This window comes from Myxine glutinosa, chromosome 1, assembly GCF_964187855.1.
Source record: "Myxine glutinosa chromosome 1, kmMyxGlut1.1, whole genome shotgun sequence".
NCBI lineage: Eukaryota > Metazoa > Chordata > Myxini > Myxiniformes > Myxinidae > Myxine > Myxine glutinosa.
Window position 1 is genome coordinate 65296733 of NC_136261.1, and position 25250 is coordinate 65321982.

At 45.4% G+C, this 25250-nt stretch overlaps 1 protein-coding gene across 1 annotated transcript in view; it reads left to right on the top strand.

Annotated features, from left to right (window-relative positions):
- Window positions 1-13593: 13593 nt before the first annotated feature.
- Window positions 13594-25250, top strand: part of LOC137424730 (uncharacterized) — a 72352-nt gene continuing 60695 nt past the window's right edge. Inside the window, exon 1 of the mRNA XM_078772594.1 lies at window positions 13594-13853. The gene's annotated coding sequence lies outside the window, so the exon portion shown is untranslated. The remainder of the gene's footprint in view (window positions 13854-25250) is intronic.

The window sequence follows — 25250 nt, forward strand, 5'->3', positions numbered from 1 at the left end:
AGGACCGCCGTGCACGACCCGTGCCGGCCTCCACACTGCATGGTTGGTGCCAAGCCGTGGCGGAAAAGGCAATCGGTGAGATTCAAGGGGAGGTAGGAGATTTCGGAGCTGCGCACCCTTGCAGGTGCGGTGCTCCGCCGGTGGCTGGTTGGGCCATCGTGCGTGGGACCGCAAGGCTTCACGCAGGGATGGAGCCCTGAACCTTGGCCTCCCCCTTTGGATCGAAAATGCCGGATGGACACCCCATAAAGGAGACTAACCACCCACATGGATCGCTTGGCCCATCGAGGCCGAGCCATGACAATGTACATCCACTTGGTGAGGCTCGAGTGTAGTGAACGGATGAGAGGAGTGTACCCTACGTGGAGGAATGGTAGTGTTACCATTCCTCACACGCCAGGGCCCATGAGCATTAGTTTAGGGGGATGGCAGTGATAGGCACATGGGGGTGCCAGCGATGGTTACCTCCATGGGGCACCGAAGCTAGCCGAGGGAGGGCTAGGATAATGGTAGGGAACTAGATTTAAGTAGTGACATCTCTACCTATAGTGGGGACATAGAGAGATTATATGGTTGATGATGACGAGGGAGTGCTTAGTGTAACGGGACGACGGGGAAGCACGAGTTTTAGGGGAAAACCAGTTAGATAGATGATGCTGTGTGTGTGAGGAATTGTTTGAGAGTAAACGAAATTGTGAGTAAAATAAATGGATTTGTGTTTGAGGTTTGCGAGGAAAAAGGTGTGTAAGCACAAAAGGTGTGCGAGGGGGAAAAGTTGTGTGAGACAAATGGTGTGTGAGAATATTTGGTGTGGAATGCTTGGTGGGGGAATAGAAGGTGTGGAATGCATGGTGCGAAGGAGTGAATGGGGGGGGGGGGGGGGAGATGGAACCGATTCACGGACGCCCGGAGGTGGGTAGTTTAAAGCCAGGTAGAGGGCTAAGGCAAAATTTTTGTATGGATATTGGCACCTGTGGTGCAGGTAGTGGCAACGTAGTGCTTTGGAGGGTGCGTGAGACTGTGGAATGGCTGGGCGTGTGGTTTAATTTAACAGATCACCTGCTGGTTAGGAGCAAGTTACGGCTTTGAATCGCTCGGCAAAATCGTTCTGCTGGTCAAAAGCGTCAGCCGAGAATCGATGTGCGTCAATTTCTGACAAGCCAATCTCTCCGCGTTGAGTATGTATACACAAAGAATTAAGTTAAGCACCCCTACACAAAGAATTAAGTTAAGCACCCCCTAATCCTGTCCTGAACCTGAACCCCCTCGAGCACGTTTGGGACATGTTGGGACGACAAATTGCGAAGATGGTCCCTCCAATAGCCAATCTGGATGAATTGGAACGTGCATTACATCGGGAATGGAACAACCTGCCACAGCAACGCATACGACGGCTTACAGGGTCTATGAGACGTAGGGTTGAGTCAGTGATCCGATCACGTGGGTCCTACACACGTTATTGACGCAAAGATCGCTAGAGGTCTTCTCAGAACAATGACTGTACGTTAGAAAACATAAACGTCATCCACACTGTCCGTGATGGACCTATAGCTCCATACTTAAATTGAGGTGAAAATATGCCTAAAATTCCCAAAAATTTTCACCTTAAATTATTCAGAATAAAATATTGAAAACGGCATGATTGTTATGTTTTTATGTGACCATAATATCACTTCTCCAGAAAATATAGCAATATCATGGGTATATTACACTGTTTTGACGACAACAAACTTGTAATGTGCGAGGTTGTAAAAAAACGGGGGGGGTGCTTAACTTAATTCTTTGTGTATAGATAAAGTTTCAACGGAAATGTCTCAAATGGTAGACTCGTCATGGTCAAGTTTCAAGCAGGCTGTCCTGAAGGCTGCGGCCGACACAATTCCATCAAAAACGAGGACACGCCATAACTGGTTTGACGAATCTAATGAATCATTACGTGAGCTCCTGGCCACGAAAAACACTGACCTCCAGAAAGCACTGTCGACCGGCAGTCGCGCTGATAGACAGCAGTTCCGAACTCTTCGTAGTGATGCAACCAAATGCACCCGTAAATTGAAAGATATTTGGTGGGCTGAGAAAGCAAATGAGATCCAAGGCTACGCAGAGCGAAAGGAGTACCACAACTTTTTCTCCGGTCTGAAAACGGTTTACGGACCCAAACGAAACGGTACTTTCCCGATGAAGACACTGGACGGTGAACTACCTACTGACAGTTGAAGCAGTTGGTATTTCAAAAAAGTGGAATTGGGGTGAAATTAGCGGGGGTAGAAAAGATCAAGGTTTTGGATGGGGGAAGATAAGAGATGGTGGTGAACAGCTGTTTTAAAGACCTGGAGGGTGGAGTGGGATTGAAGAGAGTGAGGGAGTTTGTTCCAGAGGTGGGAGAAAAGAGGAATGAAGGAGTGAAGGTGAGCAGAGAGTCTTGTTTTTGGCAGTTTAACCAGAAGAGGGTTGCAGGCAGATCTTGTGCGACCTGTAGGAATATTTGCGGGACAGAGCCCAGAGAGAGCTGGGAGGGCAAGGCCAGAGAGGAGTCGGTAGAAGACGGAAAGACCACCAACCTGCCTGTGGTGAGTGAGTGAGAGGGCCTTGGAGTTAGCTCCATCGCGGGAGATTCCATGGTCTTCATGGTCACATGAAGTGAAACATGAAACTTCCGCGGTCTTCATGGTCTTTCATTCCGATCGAGCTGTTGAAGTATGGAGGCCACAATCTGGTTACAGCGTTGTCGGTGTTGTTTAATGAAATTTGGGAGGCCGGGGATGTTCCTCAAGAATGGTGTGACACAAAATTAATCACTTTGTTCAAAGGAAAGGGTGATCGCTCAGATTGTGGAAACCACCGCGGAATCTCGTTGTTGAGCATAACAGGCAAATTCTTCGCGAAACTGCTGCTCAATTGACTGGTGGACAATATCAGTGAGGCAACGCTTCCGGAATGACAGTCCGGTTTCCGTTCAAATCGGAGCACAATTGATATGGTGTTCGCAGCGATGCAAATCCAGGAAAAAGCAATGGAACAAAACCAGGATTTTTACATGGTCTTTGTCGACCTGACGAAGGCCTTCGACACGGTGAACAGAGACGCACTCTGGAAACTTCTTGCTCGCTATGGATGTCCAGACCACTTCATCAAGTTGCTGCGGAGTTTTCACGACAAAATGAGAGGCAAAGTGGCGGTAGCCCGGGATGAGACGGACGTATTCAGCATTACGACGGGAGTAAAACAAGGCTGTGTGCTTGCGCCAACCATGTTTGGGGTCTATCTAGCGGCAGCTATCGAGCGTGCCTCGGACGATCTGGAGCCTGGCATACACGTCCGTTCTCGTGCTGATGGAAACCTCTACAACCTCCGATGTCTAAAAGCCTACACAAAGACCAAGACCATGGTAATACGTGACCTGCTGTTTGCCGATGATACAGCCTTGATTGCCCACACACAAGAGGAAATGCAGCGTATCGTTGACCATTTTGATGAGGCCATGGAGGCGTTTGGTCTGGTTATCAGTTTGCAAAAGACCGTGGTTTTGTATCAACCAGCGCCGGGAAGCCGTACTTTGAACCAGCAATTACGATCCGGGATCACGCATTGTCAGTCACAAAATAATTCACGTACCTGGGCACATGCTTATCGAATACCGCAAACATGGACAAGGAAATCGACCAAAGAATCCGCAAAGCGAGTGTTTCGTTTGCCCAACTCCACAGCAGAGTCTGGAAAGAACGTGGGCTCAAAGTAACACAAAATTGGCCGTGTACAAAGCAGTTGTCATCCCCTCTCTCTTGTACGGAGCCGAATCTTGGAATTGCTATGCACGCCACCTTCGCAGACTGAATGGCTTTCACTCCCGATGCCTACGACAAATTCTAGACATCCATTGGTCCGATCTCGTGCCGGATACAGAAGTACTCGAGCGAGCTGAAATGTAATCCATCAAATCCATCACATGCACCCTGCAAAAGGCACAGCTCCGTTGGGTCGGCCATGTGTTGAGGATGGACGGAGACAGGATTCCACGTTTTATTTTTATGGGAGAACTGCACGAAGGAGAGAGATCAGTGGGCCGGCCCAAACTGCGTTTCAATGATACACTGCGTGCACATTTGAAAGAATGTGACATCCCGCTCGACAATTTACAAGCTATGTCCAGTGATCGACCGAAATGGCATAGCTTGATCCATACACGATGCGACTCAGCAGAAAAGGGTCGTATAGATGCCGCCAAAGAAGCCCGCAGAAAGCGGAAGGAACGCGAGCGGCAACCGGTTCCAGCTGACTCTAAATGGATTTGTACAACTTGTGGACGCCAATGCAAATCGGCACTCGGACTGTATAGCCACAAGCGGGTTCACAAGAATTGAACACCAACGCCGTAACGGCGGGGCGACATGATGATGATGATGGTTATTGGGGCACTCTGCCACTGGTAGTTTGTCAGCCAGGTGAGGCCGCAGGTAGGCTCTGGGAGCCAGTTAGGGTAGTTGTGAGTTGTTGAGTGGGGCCCGAGGATCCAAAGAAAGGGCCCGGGTTGCCCCATGCCAAGGTGGGCATCAGGGGGTAAAGAGCCAGGAGGGGCCTTCCCCAGTTTAGGTAGTCGCAGGAGCAGGTAAGTTCGGGTAGCGACTTCAGTGGCGGAGGTGCACAGGTAGTTGGACCTGCTAGTGGAGCCACAAGACCCAACCCTGAAATTGTGCAAGGGCACAGGGAGAAAATTTGTGGGAGTGAGACCCAAATTTCAAGGGCACCACAGAGTGGACAATGGGAATTTGGGTTTTTAGAACCACATAGTTTAAAGAAGGCCGATTGGCAGGGTATGACCCCGGGTAGGTGAAAAGTAAATGTCAGTAGTGTAGTTAGGAAGAGAAATCCCTTCGCACCAACCACAGCCAGTCACCGAGGAGGACGAAACTCCACACCAGGGCTTGTAAACCGTTTCAGTGTAAGGAGCATCATGACGTAATGAGACATTGTGTTTGTTCCATTCCTTCCTTCCTGGGAGGGATTGGGAGACGAATTTGAATTAGAGGGGGATATGGGAGACAAGACAAAGGGACGAATTTGTAAATACAAGGAAGGGCTAGGGTAGTGTAAGCCGACGATGGGGGGTACAGATGGCTAGAGACGAGTCTGCTCTGCTCGCTCTGCCGCACCCCTCACACTGCATTACCTTGTGTTTTTGTGTACCTTTGTGGCCTTTCCGCTTTGCTGGTCGTGCTTTGTCTCTCCCCCCACCCCAGGACCATTTTGGAGGTGGAGCTGTGCAGCACCATCGACCTGTACAGCATCCCTGCTGCACTTTGTTACATCTGTGCAGCAGAACTGTGCAAAAATCAAATCTCTGAATCTGAGATGGCCCAATATCCAGATATTTTCATAATATGATAGTCTACTGGTGTGCCAAATTTGGTGCTTTCCTCACAAAATGCACAATTGTTATGCTATATTTAGCTTAGCTGCCAGACTATAACTGTTAACTGGTATACCCACCCAGGTCATACTATCCTCATCAAGTAAGGTATCAAACAAGCCCGGCTACGCTGCTGTTAGACTTTCGGTCTTGTTTTCTTTAGAGTGCGTGGATTATTGAATACCCTGCATGAACAAAAGAAACGTATATGCCATCACCAGATGCTCATCTTATTCCATTTATATGTTTGTGGCTGTGTATACGGTGCTGCGGAAATGTCGATTTACCACTTTACTATGGAGCCTTTTTGCAAGATTTATGTTATTTTGGGAACTTTGAGGCTCAAGATTGCTTTGGTGGCCACCTGTAAGTCTTCAAGTGAAGGATGCTTCCTGTAAGTCTCGTCCAGCCCGGCTGTGCTGGATGTGGGCCGTACGTAGTTTCCTTTCTCTGAAACCATTCTTCAGGCAATGGAGTTAACTGCAACTCCATTTACAGAATAGCTTCAGCTTCATCTAACGTCATCCATCTGTGCTACATTCCTCTCCAACCCTGTGATTTGTTTTTCATCCATATTGTCGACACCACCTTTCCTCCACCATTCTGCTCCTTATCTCCATTCACTGCAAATTCCTCAAACATCATCCGCCTGTGCTACAACTCTTGTCATCTTTACGCTTCCTTTTCTTCTTCACATCACAATGTTTTTGAATATCTGCTGCCTGTGCAATGCCATTGCCAATCTTCTCTTTGGCACCATGAACCCTCCCTCCCCTTGCTCTCCCCTAGTTCCATATTTTCCCATCCTTGCTACTTCCTCCTTTTTTAAACCAGTTTGGTTATTTAATTGCTACTTCCTCCTTTTTTAAACCAGTTTGTTTATTTAAATGCTTTTGGTTATTTCAAACTTCGAGAAAGCTTTTTAATTGCAAATGTTTATCTCTTGATTAGGCTTAGTTGCAATAGTTAGAGAAGCCTCTTTGGTGTGCAGGGAAACAAGCTATTGCTGTATGAATGAATGAATGAATGAATGAATGAATGAATGAATGCTCGTTTTAAGGCCATTTTCCCCACTAGAGCTGGGGTTAGCCTTGCGGACCCCATGACAATCATGGTTCCCTGTTTGAGGCAATGTTTTTATGGCCAGATGCCCTTCCTGACGCCAACCCTTAGTCGCCTCTTACAATGCGCAGGGATACAGTGTACCTATTCTAAATCTGGGTACACACCAGGATCATTCATCCCAGCAAGCTGGTACTCAATTTGCCGACCTCGGAACGATGACAGGCTGAGTCAAACCCCCTGGTGTTAATTTAGCGATCAATCGGGATTCGAACCCAGGATCCTAGGATCCCAAGCCGGCACCCTAACCGCTAAGCCAACACCAGGCTGTATTGTTTGCAATGAATTTTCGTATTTGTTCTTTATTGTTCATTTTTATTTTTACCCTGTTCATGTATCGTTTTTAGGTTTCTTCATAATTACTTGGATATAGCTGCGTGGCAATTTGCTGTCTAGTTGATCTCTCTCTCCTACCCTCCCTACCCTCCATATATATTATCAACCCAAGATCCTTCTCCTATGTGACACGCTCCAAAATTGCTCCTTGCATCATGTAATCTACATTTTCATAATTCTTACCCAGCCCCAGCACCTTACCTTTGTTTATGTTAAACTGCATCTGCTAATCCTTTGCTCAATCTATGAACGTTTCTAGACTTTTCTGAATCTGAGCAAATAACTATGATTATGATTAACACAAGCGTGGATCGGCTCTTTGCACTCGCCTCACCACACATCGCTACAGAGGCACTGGCTTGTTTTAACTGAGGATAATGACCTTTCTGAATTTGAGTTGCTGTGTTGTCATGATTTACACCAATCATTATACAAACATTTCTTTTGTACAAATTTATTTGTAATATTGGTGATATTATTTATTTGTAATTTATATGTAATCAAAAAAGGTCCAAGTGGTCTAAAGCTCTAAATGGTCAAGGGTCCAAGCTGGTCTAAGTTTTTCATCGGGGATTTCAGGGTCTCAAGGGGATTTCAAGGAAATAGGAGATTAAAGGGTCTTTGGGATAATAGAGGTCTTTTGGATCTTCAGGGTCTTTGGGTCATCAGGTTATTTTGGGTCTGCTGGGTCTTTGGGATCTTTAGGGGTCTTGGTGGACTTAAAGTGTCTTCAAAATGATATGGGTCTCAGCAGGCTAAAGCGTCGAAAGGAAATTTAGAGAAGAAGACGTTTTGGTCACAACTATATATAACTACAAACGTCTAGCCATTCACACGTGACTTGTGAACTATCTGGTCAATTTATTTAATCGTGCAAAAGCCACTGAGAAGTTGACCTCCCACGTGGAGGAATGAAGCCACTTTTTTGCAATTACCTCAGCACATGTCTCTGTGTATCGGTGTCAGGATAAATGAAAGGACAATTTTAGGAGTGATGGGAGGAACTCGTGAGGGAATTCCGGGAACTGTTGATGCTGGGAGCCAATTAAATCATGGACCAGTTTATGAGGGAAATAGGGGATTTCAGGTCAGACTAATCAACTTTGATGTACTTCGATACAAGTTATCATCATGGCAGCTCTCTGCAGACCACCACAAATAATTTCACAAAGTCATGATCAAAAGAGCCAAGAGGAGGGGAGGAGGAGTGGGACAAGCAAAAGGGGAATTTCACTTGTCTGCTATGCTCTCAGCCAGGATGTTGTACATGTAACAAGGACCAAGGTGGTTAAAGACTATTTTTAATGTCTACAAAGGAAGACAAAGTACATTCAAAGAAATGGTTGATTAATAACAATGCACTGGACCAAATACATAATTTAAGGGTTTGTATTAGATAATTTTCCAAAATGGAACTTCCTTTATGAAAGAGTGCATTGCTCAATAAGTAAAGTAAAACCAAGAGGGAAGTGGTGTGTTAGAGGGCGTGGTCCAAAGGAGGCTCACACACCAGTTGACAACACACTAATTAGTTACAGCCTTGAAATGCTGATAAAGTTTCCATTCCTGGAAAAAACAAATATTGTAGCGGAAGTCCACGAGCCAAAACACATTTGAGTGGATCAGCAAAATTAAAATTGGTGGAGTAATTCAAAGACTTATAGTGGAGTATGATCCATCCCATGCAGAACAAAGATTGTAGCCTTCATTTGAATTACAAGGATATTGGTAGACATTGGACAAACGCATGGTATATTGCATTTGAACGTGGGTTCCCTGTATCATGAGCCAGAAATCAAACAAGCAAACCCACTTAAATTTATAAGAAACTAGCAGGAGTACCCGGCGTTGCCGAGGGGGAGGGAGGGGAGGCAGGAGACGGAGGGGTGAGGAATGGAGTGGGAGAGTGGAAGGGGGAGGGATGCGAGAGGTGAGGGGAGAGGGAGGGGAAAGATATACTACATAAACAAATTTGGGGAAGGGGGTGGCTTTGACAGGCCCCCCATTTTGGGGGAGGGGGGATGAGAAGGAGAAACAATTTACCCGTGCAAAGAGTGCTTTAACCTCAGTGTTGCCCAGGTATAAAAAGGAAATTGTAATACCCTCTGCCACCAACACCAAGTGGCGCTACACGGTACACATATACATAGAGAATTTACGTCCCTATCCCGGTCCCCGACACCCCCGGATGAGGCCGTGGCCACATAGCCTAAGTTACCCTGCAGCCAAAGTTGTATTTTTATTTGTACACCGAGTAAAGTATATACGTGTTTATAGCTGGAGTACCCGGCGTTGCTCAAGCGAAAAAGAAAAATTAACGTATTTGAAATGAGGGCAAATATAATGGAAAAGCAATTACATCCAAATCAGGATCCACCACAAATGTCAAATCATCATTTCACCTTTTTGTTGAATATCTGCTGCTGAATGTGCCGTTAATCACGTTTCTGAGTTAAGTGTGATGCGGATTAGGAAGAAGAAGAAGCCCTACCACCAACTTCGTACACTTCTGGAATTGTTTGATTTATTTGTGTTCAAATGTTTGCGAATTGTTATGTATTTAGTTATGCGAATGTGTGCTTGTATATAACTGTCATTAATCAAAAAGGTTTAGGTACTATAGAGCGATTTTTTAAAAATCCAAAAAAGCTAACTTTTTTTTTCAAATTTTTATTATTATTATTATTTTGCCTAAAACACTCCCAGGCACTCACTGAAAGTTTGACGAAGATCCATTCAGCCATCTCTGAGAAAAATGGCGACACACACACACACACACACACACACACACACACACACACACACACACACACACACACACACACACACAGACAGATCAACGGCTCTCTTATACAGGAGGAGCAGATCACCCACCCACATGAAATTGGGAATTTTGGTGCAAAAAAAAAAAAGTGCACTGACCGAATAAGTGCGGACGTTTTTCAGTGGAAGAGACAGCGATCAGACCAGATAAAATGCAAAACCTTCCAGACAAAACTCCATTGGCGCGATAATAACACCCCTCCCTCCCCTCGGATGTCCTGTTTTGATGTCCCATCGTTCCTGAGGCCAGGCTTCCACGTACAGATCTTTACTGCTCTTTGATTAGTTAGTTGCTTGTTAATGTCCTTTTTTGTATGCATGGTCGAGGCTCGTGAAAGAGCTAGTACACTGAACGGATCAGGACACAACAGGACAAAAGGAACAGCAGAGACCAGCGAACCATCAACAGAAGAGTTGAAGGCAAAGAAAGAGGCAGACTTGGACAAACAAAGGGTGTGGTGAGGAATGGGGGACAGGAGAGGTTGCATGCAGTGGACAAGATAAATACAGAAGGAAACTCTCAGGAGGGAAAGCTGGAAATTTGGAAGGAGGGGGGATTGGGATGGGTTAACAAGGTTAGAAAATATCATGGATTTGGATTGGGGATGATCTGAGATGGTGGTGAACAGCTGTGTTGAAGACCTGGCAGGAAGAATGAGATTGAAGAGGATGTGGAAGTTGGTTCCACAGGTGGGCAAAAGGAGGAATGAATGAGTGGAGCTGAGCAGTGATCCTCGATATACGTAGTTTCACTCCAACGGGGTTGATAGTGGACTTTGTGATCCCAGCAGAGACGCGGGAGAGCGGGGGGGGGGGGGGGGGGGAGTAGATACCTACAAAGCACAGAAAGGGCATAGAGTGCAAGATCAGAAAGGAAGCGGTATAAGACAGATAGACGACCGACCTGACTGTGATGGTGCGGTGATAGGCTCATAAACTCAACTTCACCGTGGGAGATTCCAATAATCTTGAAGGCCTTGGTTTCCACGGCATCAAGCTGAGCAATATGTGAGGCAGAGGAGTCAGCCCAGAGGGGTGAACAGTACTCCATCAAGCTGCGGATGAAGGCCTTGTAGGTCATTAGGAGTTTAGGTGTGCCAATTAATGATGCTACGGTGGAGGATGCCCAGTTGGCGGCTGGCTTTGGAGGCCAACTTAGATATGTGGTTTGCCCAAAAAAGATCATGGCTGATAGTGAGACCGAGGAGTTTGAATGACTGAACTTCCTCAAGAGGATTGTTGAGAAAGTATATTGGAGGGTTAATCATAGTCATATCAGAGAAAGATAGTGAGAGTGTGAGATGTGTCAGGATTGAAAGAGATGTTCTAAGTGTTTGACCAGCTAGTGATTTTTTTTAAGGTCTGAAGAGATGTAAGAGGCTGCAGCCTGTCTGTCTGAAGGAGTAGGTATGTCACGGCAGAGGTTAGAGTCATCAGTATGCAGATAAAGGGGATTTTCCAGAGAGTCGGAGAGATCATTAATGAAGATCAGGGAAAGGACTGGACCCAGAACACTGCCTTGGGATACTCCATCCTTGAGAGAAGATGAAAAGATTCCGTTGAAATCCACATGTTGACTACGAGAGTAGAGGAAGTCAGCAAGCCATGTGTGGAGCTGGCCATAGATGCCATAGGCGGACAGTTTGAGGAGACATGGCCAGAGAAACAGCCTTGATCTCACGTCTGACATTGAAGGCCTCCATCCATTGTTGGGTGAGTATAAGCAGTATGTCTGAGGTGGAGTGACCTTGTCTGAAACCAAATTGGTGCTCTGATGAGGTTATTGGAGAAAAGAAAAGGAAGGATTTCGGATGAATTGTGATGATGGATTTGGCTTGCTGATGATTGGAAGTTAGCTGATAAGTCTGTAGGTAAGGGGAGCCGCTTTAGCAACTTTTAACCTCTGCCACCAAAGGTGGATGGAAGTTATGTTTTCACCCATCTGTCTGCCTGTCTGTCTGTTTGTTTTTGAGCACACACACACACACACATATATATATATATATATATATATATATATATATACATATATATATATATATATATATATATATATATGTGTGTGTGTGTGTGTGTGTGTGTGTGTGTGTGTGTGTGTGTGTGTGTGTGTGTGTATAAAAGCATATATATTTCTACGTTTGTGGGGATAGGTAAAAAGATCCCAAAGGAAAGGTAGCATTGTATAATTTATAGCATGGGCCATGTGACGTGTAGAAGAAACCTGGATGTAATAAGTAGGGAAACTGTAACAAGGTTGTTTACATGTTCTTCACAGGGGAGTTGTGGGGGCAGGGAGGGGGGGTGGTCAAGCAGTGCTAATTAGTGGTAGGGATTAAGGATAGTTTTCCCCAGTGCGTGCTTTCCCTCTGTAACCTTTCCCTTACGTTTTGAAACTCCTTTAAACAACAGCAACCACACCAACAAAAAACCAGGCAGGTTCCCGGACTCAGCCTCACCCTCAATGGACCTCATAAGGGAAAGGCCCTGTCCACGAGAGGCAGGGAATGAGGGGGCGGAGTGAAGATCCTGCAGGCCACATGCCCGGAGCAACGAGGGCTGGGGGTGACGTCAGCGGGAAGCTTCGAGAGCAGAGAGAGTGCAGAGCTGAAGGTACAAAATGCTCGCCATTTTGGTTCAGTTGGGTCGTGGAGTTTGTGCGCTTTGGAGGAGAGCGAGCAGAGAGAGCAGATCAACAGCAGCTCTTTTCTTTGGTGGGCTGGAGGCCATGCTGAACATCCCTAAGCGGTGGAGGAGCCTAAAAGACAACCTCTTGACTTTCACCTCACGTTTGTGGTGCCGTCGAGCGCGTCGCTGCAGCCATCTTGTGCCAGGTTCCTGCCAAAGGGACATTGAAGTCTGAGCCTCGTCCCCAGCTGCCAACCTAGCAGAAGGACCCATTTGGGACGCAGAGCTAAGTGCCGGCACTAAAAAGGACATTTTATTTTCCCCTGTGTGTGTGGTTGAGACAGTGCGTGGAGGATCCTTAAAGTCGGGAATTAGTTTTTACCACGACTTTTATTTCGTCTTTGATTTCTTTTTATTAAATTGTTATTGTGGTGCATTTTGCTGTCGTGTTTACTTGTTTGTGGTTTCAGAATAAACCTGTGTGTTCCGTTCAGCGAAACATCTCGCATTCCTTCATTCCCGCACTAACCAAGAGCAACCCTCATCTTCGGCCGGTCGCCTCATTAGTTAAAATCTGTTTAAACCATTCGTCTCGGCTGATCTTCATCGGCTGAATGAAATCGAAATAGAAAATAGAAAAATCGGCTTCATCGGTTAAATTTATATATAATATAAATAAATTGACTCCTTCTATGCACTTCCAGCCGAAGAAAGCTGCATAACTGCAACCATGAAAGGCTACACAAGGTCAGCCCTTTGCTGTTTCAAACTCTTCCCAGAGTCCCTCCACAACTGTAACGACATTTACACACAAGAGAATACCAATGATACATACCCCCTTAGCTGCCGGACCGGTTTCATCGCTTCTTGGAGAGTCATCAGTGACAGCAAAGACAAAAAGGGGTCCCATCGAGGATCACAAGCTGTAGTGTATATACAGTATATGAAAAATGTATTACACAAAAGCCTGGTGGTGGTTCAATGGTTAAGGTGGCTGGCTTGGAATATTAAGGTCCTGAGCTCTAGCCCCTGTCGAGCCATTGAATTAACACCAGGTGGGTTGACTTAGCCTACCATCCTTCCGAGGTCGACAAAATGAGTACGTACCAGCTTTCTGGGAACAGGGGGCATTGCATCCGTGATGTAGCGACACAGCTGAGCCTCCAGAAAATGATGCAGCCAAACAACCGCAGGCTGCATACAAAGCACGACATTACACAAAAACAGAACTGAAGTCGTCCAGCTATATACTTCCTCTAAACTTCCTGGTTGGGCCAAAGCAACTGGTTGAGCAATCATGGAACATATTACATTACAGACTTGATTCGGCAACTGTGTTGTTCTTCCTTTCGTCTGCTCAAACAGGACAGCCGTTGGATTGCCAGGCTCATTTGGAGATCGAAGTCTTCGAATTAATCTGAACCGACGAAAGAGACTCGATTTATGTTCATGTTGAAATTTAAATTTCATGTTCAAGATCTTCTCATGGCAAACTTCAACAATCCTCTGGGTCTTCTTGCTTTGACGTTTCTTCTCCCATGTACGTACATTTTCCCTTCCTTGGTTTGCATTATTATGACATGATATGTGATTGTTTATCATAAAGATATCGTGAAGTTGGATAATTTTATATTTAATTTACAATCCATATTGTCATTGGTTACACATAAACCATGTCATACAAACATTTTGATTCATACAATGTTGCCAAGCACAGCACATATTAAAAGTTGTTGATCACGGTTTGACATAATACCTGATTATAGTTTATACCAACTTTTACAAATAACGGACATTCACTGTTTTTTGTTTTCATACGGACTATCAAACACCAAGAGTCCAAGGAATGCTTGTCCAACATGTTGGTTTCGCACGGAGTTTTTGAAAACTCTTTTGATTAAAATGTGCGAGCTGTTTGTGTGTCTGGTTCCAGAGGAGATCGCTCAATTAATATTGTTTCATTCCTCTTATTGAATACTAGCTGAAGTATCCGGCACTGCCCGGGGCTGGAGGGGTGGAGGGGGTTTGGGGGGGGGGGCGGGAGGGGAGAGGGAGGCGGGGGAGAAGTGAGAAGAGGAGAGGCTTGTACTGGTATTCTTACATTCTCCATGTGGTAAATACTGCACTGGTGTTTTTACAATCTCTATGTTGTAAATACTGTAGGCTAATGGTGTTCTTACATTCTCCATGTTGTAAATACTGAACTGGTGTTTTTACATTCTCCACGTGGTAAATACTGTGCTGGTATTTTTACATTCTCTATGTTGTAAATGCTGTACTGTTGTCACCTTAGAAGTAAATTATTTTCTTGAATACATGCTGGTGAATGTGCCATTGATCACGTTTCTGAGCTAAGTTTGAAGACGTTCAAAAACAAGAAGACTTACCACCAACTTTGCCCCCTTCCGGAATTGTCTGGTTGAACATGAATTGTTGTTTTATTTGTGTTCAAATGTCTGGTAATTGTTTTGTATTTATTTATGTGCATGTGTACCTGTATATATCTGCCGTTAATCTAAAGGGCTTCGGCAATACAGAGCGATTTTTAAAACTCCTTCCACACTCCCTCCTCACTCCCAAATTTTTTTTGGTCCAAAACACTCCCTGGCACCCACTGAAAAATGTTAAGTGCTCCTCCCCAAACCCCAGTCACGGTGTACCTCCGAGCCCTGAGAGGAGTCACGGCAGAAAGATGTGTTATTCTATATGTCAAAGATCAATGGTGAAACCACACCAATGTTACCAACAAACAAGTATTGTATTAAGGTCACACAAGAATAACAGTACAATAACAATATTAATCAATTGTCCAACCAATATATCATTCCTATGATGGTACCATCAGTTTCGTACAATATAACTCACTGTGCCCCAAGTGAGCGAAAATAACATTCCCAATGTTTCTGTCCCAGCTTCAAACCAAAGTCGATCCATGCTCCAGTGATCGTCAGAATGATGTTGTATCGAGACCAGAATCCCACTCGGTTGACAGTCACACTGCCAAAGACAGGCAAAAGTGTCCTCAAGAGGCGGCTGGGAAATCACACCTTCGGGTATGGACTTTCAACGGCTCCCAATCGGTGAACCACAAATTCACACTCAAAATCCACGTTACACACACACACCAGGGTAACGTCTGGATGCGGTGAAATGGTTGAAGCGAGGTGAAAAACCTGGTGCGATGCGAAAATCCACCACGAGGCAAAATGGCCAACGTTTTGTTCTCGAGATGGAACGGCACTCCAATGATTCTCTTCGGAATCAACTGCAAAACCTGTCATGCAGGTTTATCTGTCACAGCGATAACAACTCTGTCGCAGGAATTCCTTTCCCAGGAAACCCCAAAGTTCGCTAGTGACCCCCGTTCGCCAGTGTTTGCTCCAGACCTCAAAGCAGCTCAGATCCTTCTCGACCTCACTCGCTCCGCCTCCTTTTTCCTCTTCTCCTTCCTCTTCTTCTTCGTCCTGGTCCCGATCCGGTTTCCGGTTTCTTTTTAAACATTAATTTTTTTTACCTTTTGAAAACAGTTGTCTCCAATTCACTTAAACGATAACAATAATAGTACATGGAACCAAAAATGTTTACAGTGGATGAGAACCACAACAACGGAAGTGACGAATCCGTAACACAAACCCCTGAAAGTTTGACGAAGATCCGTTCAGCCATCTCTGAGAAAAATGGCGACACACACACACACACACACACACACACACACACACACACACACACACACACACACACACACACACACACACACACCTCTCTTATAGTATAGATTATGCAATGTTCCTTTGCATGTTTAATTGAAGATTACAAAGAAAACTACAATTGGAAAATATGAATCTATAGTTTATACATGTGAAACTTATCACCGTTCATCCCAAAAAAGCTTGCTAATAGAAAGTTGATTTATGGAGCCCGTACCCTCCACCCCACCTTCCACATACATACTGTACTTTTGAAATTAGTATCCGCAATTTCCTACCACATTGTCAGAACACTTTCTGTAATTACTAAAGCTTGAAGTCACGAAAAACACAAATTACAATGTTAATTATGTATCAGTCAGCTCTATACCTTGTATTAATGGAATTTCCCGAGTTCTGCCGTTGTGGATGTTTGCATTATACAGTGCGTATCAAAAAAAAAGGTAATCCGCATTCAAGGGGTTAATATGCAAAGGTTATTTATTTTGACAATTTACATGTGGTTTAATAATTAAGAGGAGATCCTCAGATTTCCATTGATACCTTCCATGCATCATTGCTGTCACACATGACCGAGTACATGTTCATTGAAAATGACAAGTTCAAATCGTATTTTTACAAGTTTGGCTAATCGATGCAAGTCAGGATAATTGGTGCAAAATGAACGTCAGATGTGAGCTTTTCTCAGGTATGATTGGCCTTTATGCACCCACACCTTCAACATGTGCACCTCCCCTTTCAACACAAAGCTCACATTGGCGGAGCATGCCCTAAACTGCTCGTCTCACCATAGCCGGGTCATTGCGCAAAGCATCCACTTCATGTCGAATACGGCCCTGCAATTCGTCAAGATCACGGGAGGAGTTACGAACACCTTGTTCTTTAAATGTCCCCAAAGGAAATAATCACATGGTGTGAGGTCAGGTGATCTTGGCGGCCAATCCATTGCATTGTTGAGGGCGATGACTCGGTCTCCAAAGAGTTCCCTCAGTCGATCTCGGACAGCGATAAGACGATGTGCTGGGGCGCCGTCTTGGGCCCACCAGAGATATCTGAAGACACCACGAACCTGTCGCTCAAACTTCTCCTCCAGCTGCGGTAAAACTTCATCATTGATCATCTGCAGATACCTGTCACCATTGACATTCCTTTGAAAGAAAAATGGTCCGATCACCTGACCACTTCCACAAAGTCCCAACAAAACAGTCCACTTTTGTCGATTCATGTTGGTGTCAAAATTAAATTCCAGGGGTTGTCCTGTCGGTGCATATTCAAGAACATTATGGGTATTGACCTTGCCATCCATGGTGAAAGCAGCTTCGTCGCTGATAACAAGATACCGCAGGAAATTGACATCTGTTCGCAACGTGCTATCAACCATCTGGCAAGCACCAGCCTCCTGGCAAAATCCCCTGGCGTAAGTTGATGCCGGATGTGAATCCGATATGGATGTTGGTGGAGGTCCAGTCTTGTGATTCGGTTGAATGTTGCCGAAGGCAATCCCGTCCCATTTCATCTTGCGCTGGTATCCCTAGGATGCTCCAATATTTGCTGTCTTACTGCTGCAATGTTCATTTCCGATGGCCCAGTGTGCCTCCTACCAGAATTCCCCTTGTTGCGGTTGAGGCTAGTGCCATGCTCTTGGTATTTTCTAACATTCAGCCAGATGGTTTTGGCTGCTGGAGGCTCCCGTTCTGGGAAACGTTCCCTGAACGCATCAGGAGTTCGCTGCAAACTTCCAGTTTGATGAAAGGTTGAAACCACGAAGGTCCGCTGTTCAGTTGTAAGTTGAACCATCTTTTCAATGACTCAGACTGTCTCTAAACCCATACACTGTAGGCCCATCTTAAATACCCATCTAAAACAAAGGATGACGCAACTGACATTTACCAGACCAGCTTAACAATTTTACATAATCAATTTGGCAGTCGAAAAGTAATGCGTCCATTTAAAACTGTCTTGCACCGATTAGCCAAACTTGTAAAAATGCGATTTGAACTTGTCATTTTCAATGAACATATACTCGATCATGTGTGACAGAAATGATGCATGAAAGGCATCAATGGAAAGCTGAGGATCTCCTCATAATTGGTAAACCACATGTAAATTGTCAAACTAAATAACCTTTGCATATTAACCCCTTGAATTTGGATTACCTTTTTTTGATACGCACTGTAGAAACAGCTTTCCCTAAAAGACAGGTTGGTAAAGGAATCTAAAAAGGGTAAAATTAATACAAGAATTTGTTCACATTCGAAGAGATATGTATGAGTAACTGGGACTGATCAACTCTTGAAGGGGTGTGGGAGGGAAGTGGAGGAGGAGGAGGACGACAAGACAGGGTTATCACCATAGTGATGTATATTCTTGCAGTTTTAACTCCTTTTGGGGGGGTGGGGTGGGGGGGGGGGTGTATGATTTCATATATATATATATATATATATATATATATATATATATATATATATATATATTGTTACGGATTCGTCACTTCCGCTGTTGTGGTTTTCACCCACTTGACATGTTTCTGATATTATGTATTATTATTATTCTCAAAAGGTTTATTATTCAGGAACAGCTATCTAAAGTTAAAAAGGTTATCTTAAAATGATACAGGAAATCATGCACCGGAAAACGACGAGCGAAGAAGAAGACATCGTGAGGAAAAGATCGGAGAAGAAGCGTGGTTGAAGCTCTGTATCAAGCGGTCGAGCGTACATCGGAAGTGAACTTTGAGTCCTTGAAAGGAAGTTCGTGCGATCGGTGATATCGCCGGAGTATTGTGGAGCCTGCCTAGTCGGGTATCGGCATTGAGATTCCGGAGAATCCTTGCCTCGAAGCTCATGCTCGAGTGAGAGCCGTCTGCCATTTCACCCCGCACGTTGCCTTCATCGGAAAAGGTTTTTGTCGCGTCGGCTGGGCTTATCCTCCGGTGGTTTGCCGGGGATGGCTGTGCAATAAAGCGGCGTTTGAGGAGTACACGGCGATTCGCTGATTGAACGGCAAACGTGGACGTCGGTGCGCGTCTTTGGAGATTTTCCATTCTACCGCGAGTTTGCTGGGTGTTGGACCACGTGACTTCTGTGTCGCTTCGAACGCCTACGCCTCAATTGATCTGGATTGGACATTGTTCCAACGATCGCTGGAGCGAATCAACTTCGCCTTGGAGAAGGTTATAGAGACATTGAGGAGGTTCTTTCCATGTACTGGGAACAGTGAGTTCGATCACTTTAACAGATGGTACCATCCTAAGATATTGATTGTATGGTGGCTGGCTATCATGGTTGTATCATTATTCCTGTGTGATTTTTAATATATTCTTTTTCTTGATAACCATATGTGTGGTTTCGATCTTGATTTTGACACGGAGTAATATATTTCTTTTCTGTCATGGCTCCTCCCAGGGTTCGGGGGTATACAGAGACCAGGGGGTCGGGGAGGAGCACGTAACAGAAATTGGGGGCTCGTCCAATTGATTCGTGGGCTCGAAATTGGGTCTTCGTCCGGGATATATATTTAAAAAAAATATATATATATAATAATAATAATAATATATATTCCTTAAATTTCGTCCGGGAAAGAATTCCCTAACATTCCCAGAAGTCCCAAAGTTGGAACTTTTTCCAACATTCCCAATTTTTCCCCAAAAAAATTAATAAATATTTTTTGGGGGTTAAATCTTTTTTTTATTGTGTGAAGGTTAACAGGTGTTAACAATAGTCACCATGGAGTTTGACGCAGAGAAGTTTGCAGCGACCCCTAGTGAAGCACAGTTCAGAGCGTTACTAAAATCGGACCTCTTGGTATTGGCCAGACATTTTAGCTTGGAGGTCCGAACGAATATGAGGAAAGCAGAGATGCAGAGATTGGTGATAGAATCTCTGGTGGGACGCGGAACATGGGAAGAGGGAGCCTTGGATTGGTTACCAGAAGAACAAGAAAATGTGGAGCTCCAAAAAATGGAGATGCAATTGCAGAGCGAGGAAAGAAGAGAGACACAGGAAAGAGAACTCCAGGAAAGGTTAGAAGAGAAACAAGCAGAAGAAAGGAGAGTGGAAAGAGAACTCCAGGATAGAAGAGCAGCACAGGAAAGAGAACTCCAGGAAAGAAGAGCAGCAGAGGAACGAGAACTCCAGGAAAGGTTAGAAGAGAAACAAGCAGAAGAAAGGAGAGTGGAAAGAGAACTCCAGGAAAGAAGAGCAGCACAGGAAAGAGAACTCCAGGAAAGAAGAGCAGCACAGGAAAGAGAACTCCAGGAAAGGTTAGAAGAGAAAAAAGCAGAGGAAAGGAGAGCTGCAAGGGAACTCAAAGCAGAGGAGAGAAAAGCCGACAGGGAGTTAAAGGACCGTGAAATGGTGCTTCAGCAGGAAATTACACTCAAGGAGCTGGATGTAATGAAAGAACGGGGAGAGGTACCATCCATGCCGACTGGTTCGACACCTAGTCAGAACACCTGGGATGTTGGCAGACATGTGAGGCTGGTGCCACCCTACAATGAAAAGGAGGTAGCCAATTTTTTTTTCACACTTTGAGAAAGTGGCTCGACTGCTAAAATGGCCTGAGGAGTCCTGGACCTTGTTAGTGCAAAGTGTTCTGGTGGGTAAAGCTCAGGATATTTATTCGGCTTTACCGATTGACCAATGTGCAGATTATGAGATTTTGAAGAAAAACATTCTCAAGGCCTATGAATTGGTCCCGGAAGCTTACCGGCAAAAATTCCGGCATGCCAGGAAGAGGGAGAGTGAGACCCATGTGGAGTTTGCCAGAATGAAAGAAACCATGTTTGATAGGTGGTGTGATTCAAAAGGGGTTGGGAAAGACTTCAAACTATTGCGACAGTTGATCCTGGTGGAGGAATTCCAGCGGTGTGTCCACGAGGACATTAAAGTACATCTGGAGGAAAGGAAAGTACCAAAGTTGTATGAGGCAGCCACCATGGCAGATGACTATGCCTTAACCCACAGGATGGGGTTCCACAAGCCTAACTTCTCGCCTAGACCTAGCCAGGGGAGCTATGGTACATCGGGGCAGAGAACGAAAATTCATGGGGGCGGCCTCGAGATGACTATGAGGACCACTCTGATACCACGACTTCTAGAAATCAGAAGACAACAGTTCCAAGGCAGACGTATCCTCCGGTGGGGGCTCGAGGCAGACCACGAGGTTCTCCTCCGGGCCGACTTGCGCTTTTTGCCATAAACCTGGACACTTGATGTCCCACTGTTATGCTCTGGGAAAGGAAAATCAGGAGCGGAATTCGACTACTACAACTCCGAAAGCAATGTCAAATGTGAAGAATCGCCCTCACAAGGGTTACCAACCATTTATTTCAGAGGGGTTTGTGTCCTTGGATGGAGACTCGAATAACCAGAAACCGGTTAGGGTCTTGAGGGACACAGGAGCACATCAGTCTTTGATGCTTGAAGGCATTTTGCCAGTGTCAGAGGAGACGGCAACTGGTGATAGTGTTCGTTTACAGGGGGTTGGTGGCTGTGTTAGAGCTCCACTTCATGTCATCCATTTGGAGTCTGATTTGGTGTCAGAACCGGTCATCATCGGTTTACAAGCCACTCTTCCTATAGAGGGAGTATCTTTGGTTATCGGGAATGATTTGGCCGGTGGTCAAGTTTATGGTAATCCGATGGTTGGTAAAAACGCCCAGCAGGGAAAATAACACCACACCAGTTATGGATGGCGACAAATTTGACAAGTTATTTGTAGGTGGACTGAACTTCAACACAAAGGAAGAAGTTCTGACCTCTGTTTTCAGCAAATATGGACCGCTTTTGGAAGTGCTGCTGATAAAAGACAGGGAGACGCAAAAGTCAAGAGGGTTTGGCTTTGTCACGTTTGAAAACTCAAAGGATGCCAGAGATGCAAAAAAGGATCTGAATAGCAAGGAGTTGGAGGGTCGGACCATAACAGTAGGGAAGGCATTTCATAGGTGTCGTGGGGGCTACAGAAGAGGACAATGGAGGAGTAATGTTGGTGGTGGCCGCAATCGATATTATTCGGCAGCTCCCGAAGGAAGGATTGTCAGAGTAGTGGCCGAGAAGGAGACCGCTATTCATGTGACTTCAGTGATAAGCTACACTGTAATTATTGTGAAAGTTCAGAAAAGTTGAAGCACTGAATGTTGCGGAGCTGCCGAGCCAAGATTCCAACATGGATTAACCGTGAATGCCACGTTCCTAAAGGCGTCCATGTAGTGAACTTCCCTACACGGATTAACCGTGAACTCCACGTTCCTAACGGCGTCCATGTAGTGGACTTCCCTGCATGGACTAACCGTGAACTCCACGTTCCGAAAGGCGTCCATGGAGTGGATACTTCCAGGCCTCACCAGTCACCACCCAACCACCATGGAACCTGGCTTTCAGCTCGGCCTCCCGGGAAAAGTGTTGTAGATTTGCTTGAATTTGGATTTTGATTACTACCCCTTAACCTTCATTCAAACGAAACGAAAAATAAAATCAGAGGGGGGTGAGATGGAGTTTGGCTTTGCAGAAGTCCAACTGGGAAATTGAACCTGTAAAGGGCAGGGACAATGTCATGGCTGACGCTTTGTCCAGAGTCAATTAACTTTGGAAATCTCTGTGGGTTGTGTGAAATTTTGTTGCTTTATTTTTGAGATGTTGATAAATGCTGCTCACGGGAATTGGTGATTTGGGTTGTGAGTTTATTTTTGTTTGTTTAAAGAGTTTGCATGCAAAGAAAGTTTTCGCTGTGTTCAAACTTTCTTTCTTGAGGGGGGAAGTGTTACGGATTCATCACCTCCGCTGTTGTGGTTTTCACCCACTTGACATGTTTCTGATATTATGTATTATTATTATTCTCAAAAGGTTTACTAAACAGGAACAGCTATCTAAAGTTAAAAAGGTTAACTTAAAATGATACAGGAAATCGTGCACCAGAAAACGACGTGCGAAGAAGAAGAGGTCGTGAAGAAAAGGTCGAAGAAGAAGCGTGGTTGAAGCTCCATGTCAAGCGGTCGAGCGTACATCGCGAGTGAACTTTGAGTCCTTGAAAGGAAGTTTGTGCGATAGGTGATAGGAAAGGAAGTTTGTGCGCCTTGCGTGACGGGTTCTCTCTCTCTCTCTCTCTCTCTCAAATGTTTGCTGTCTCTCTGCCATTTCTCTGACGCAACTCTCAGGACTCTCTGGGTATTCAACTTCTTCTTTGAAAGCTTTCACGCGCGCTTATATAACGCCTCGGGCGATCAAGCCGCCGGCCTCCAGGACACGCCCATTGGTGAGCTCGCCTTGGCCCTGATTGGTCGTGGCAAGGCCACGCCTTGTTCCCGGTGCTGGGCCGACTCCTCCCAGCTTCTGCTCTGAGATGACCTCATGGCTAATGGAGTCTTGCAGCGAAAAACCACAACCCCACAGCAGCGGCAGAATGCAGCAAACCGCTCAAATGCAGTTGGCAATTGACGAAAGGGGAATGTGAAGGGAATCTACCTTATTTGAATTTGGTGCAATGGAGTGTTAATTAATGGAAGACAAGGCCTTAATCTAATACACATAATAAGGAGATAACTACTAAACAAGGAGGAAATCTATGATTTGCTACGTGATTGTTTATGGAATAACTACGGGCACGACCTTTGACCTTTATACACCAAATGGAGGAAGGAGGGTGATATTTTACCACAATAAAAAAACACAATTCTCAAATCCACAACACTGCACCCTCCTCCTCTTTGGCACGTCCCGGGCCTATTACTTTTACCTTTAGTGTAAAACAGTCCTAGGCACACCTGAGCTCCTCACCACATACAAGGCTTTCATCCGCAGCTCAATGGAATACTGTTCTCCCCTATGGGCTGGTGCTCCTGCCTCACACCTGGCTCGGCTTCACGCTGTTGAATCCAAAGCTTTCAGAATCATTGGAATCTCCCGCGATGAAGCTATCTCTGAGGGCCTTTCACTCACTCACCGCAGGCAGGTAGGTGGTCTTTCTGTCTTCTACCGACTCCTCTCCGGCCTTGCTCCCCCAGCTCTCTCTGTGCTCTGTCCCCCAAATATTCCTACAGGTCGCACAAGATCTGCCAGCCACCCTCTGATGGTTAAACTGCCGAAATCTCGGCTCTCTGCTCACCTTCACTCTTTCATTCCTCTTTTCTCCCGCCTCTGGAACAAACTCCCACACTCACTTCAATCACACTCCTCCCTCCAGGTCTTCAAAACAGCTGTTCACCACCATCTCTTATCTTCCCCCATCCAAAACCTTGATCTTTTCTACCCCCACTAATTCACCCCAGATCCACCTTGTTTGAAATTCCAACTTCTTTCCTGGAAGTCTTGGCAGTGTCCATATGTTTTATACCTCTCCCACCCCCCCCCCCCTTCCCATGCCTCCCCCCCAAAGCCCTCTCCCTCCCACAGTTCTCTCGATGTCTCCATGTCTCTCGGTCCCTGCTCTCAAATGTTGTGTTTGTGTCCTTCCCCCTCTCTCCCCATCTTGTCTACCGCTCCCGATGTTATTTGTTTTGTGTGTCTGTTTGTCTTTCTGTGTGATTAATGTTCGCTCTTTCACGAGCCTCGATCTTGTATACAAAAAAAAAGAAAAAAAAAGTGTAGCACGTAGGTGTAGTTCCCTCTACATTTAACCTGACCCTGAGTGTGACAGTTTTAAAACACAATTAAATATGTCCCACTGCTCCATTGCACCCTGCCTAACAGACTCACGCCCACAGCTAACCGAATCGCGGAATGGTTTTCAAACTACAACATGAATGATGGGGGAGCATTATTTACAGTTACTCTACTTGTATTTACAAAATGCAACCCAGGACCTGCGATTGTTCTTTTGGGGGAGGGGGGGGGGGGGAGACAGCCTGTGCTGCATTGACGCACCAGAAAGCACCAAAACACCAAAACACCATCAAGCACCAATCGGTGCACAGTCACCACAGTTCATAATAAAAATAAACCAACAAACCCTCCTGGTGGTCTTGCTCTTCGGCTCCCTCTGCTGGCTAATATTCTTCCAGATGTTGTCAACTTGCTATTCTTGCTGGCGGCGTATTTGTCATAATAAAAGTGCACAACCGTGTCCATTTTTTATTTATGGCCCACAGGGCCGACTAGGGGTGGTTCACCTGTGTGGCATAGGTGCCCTGTGACCAAGGTCCGCCAGCAAGATATCGGGCCTTCATGGCCGGTTCCAGCAGAGGGGCCATGCCCCAACCCATGGGGTCCATAAGTGGTGCTCAGCCACAGACATGT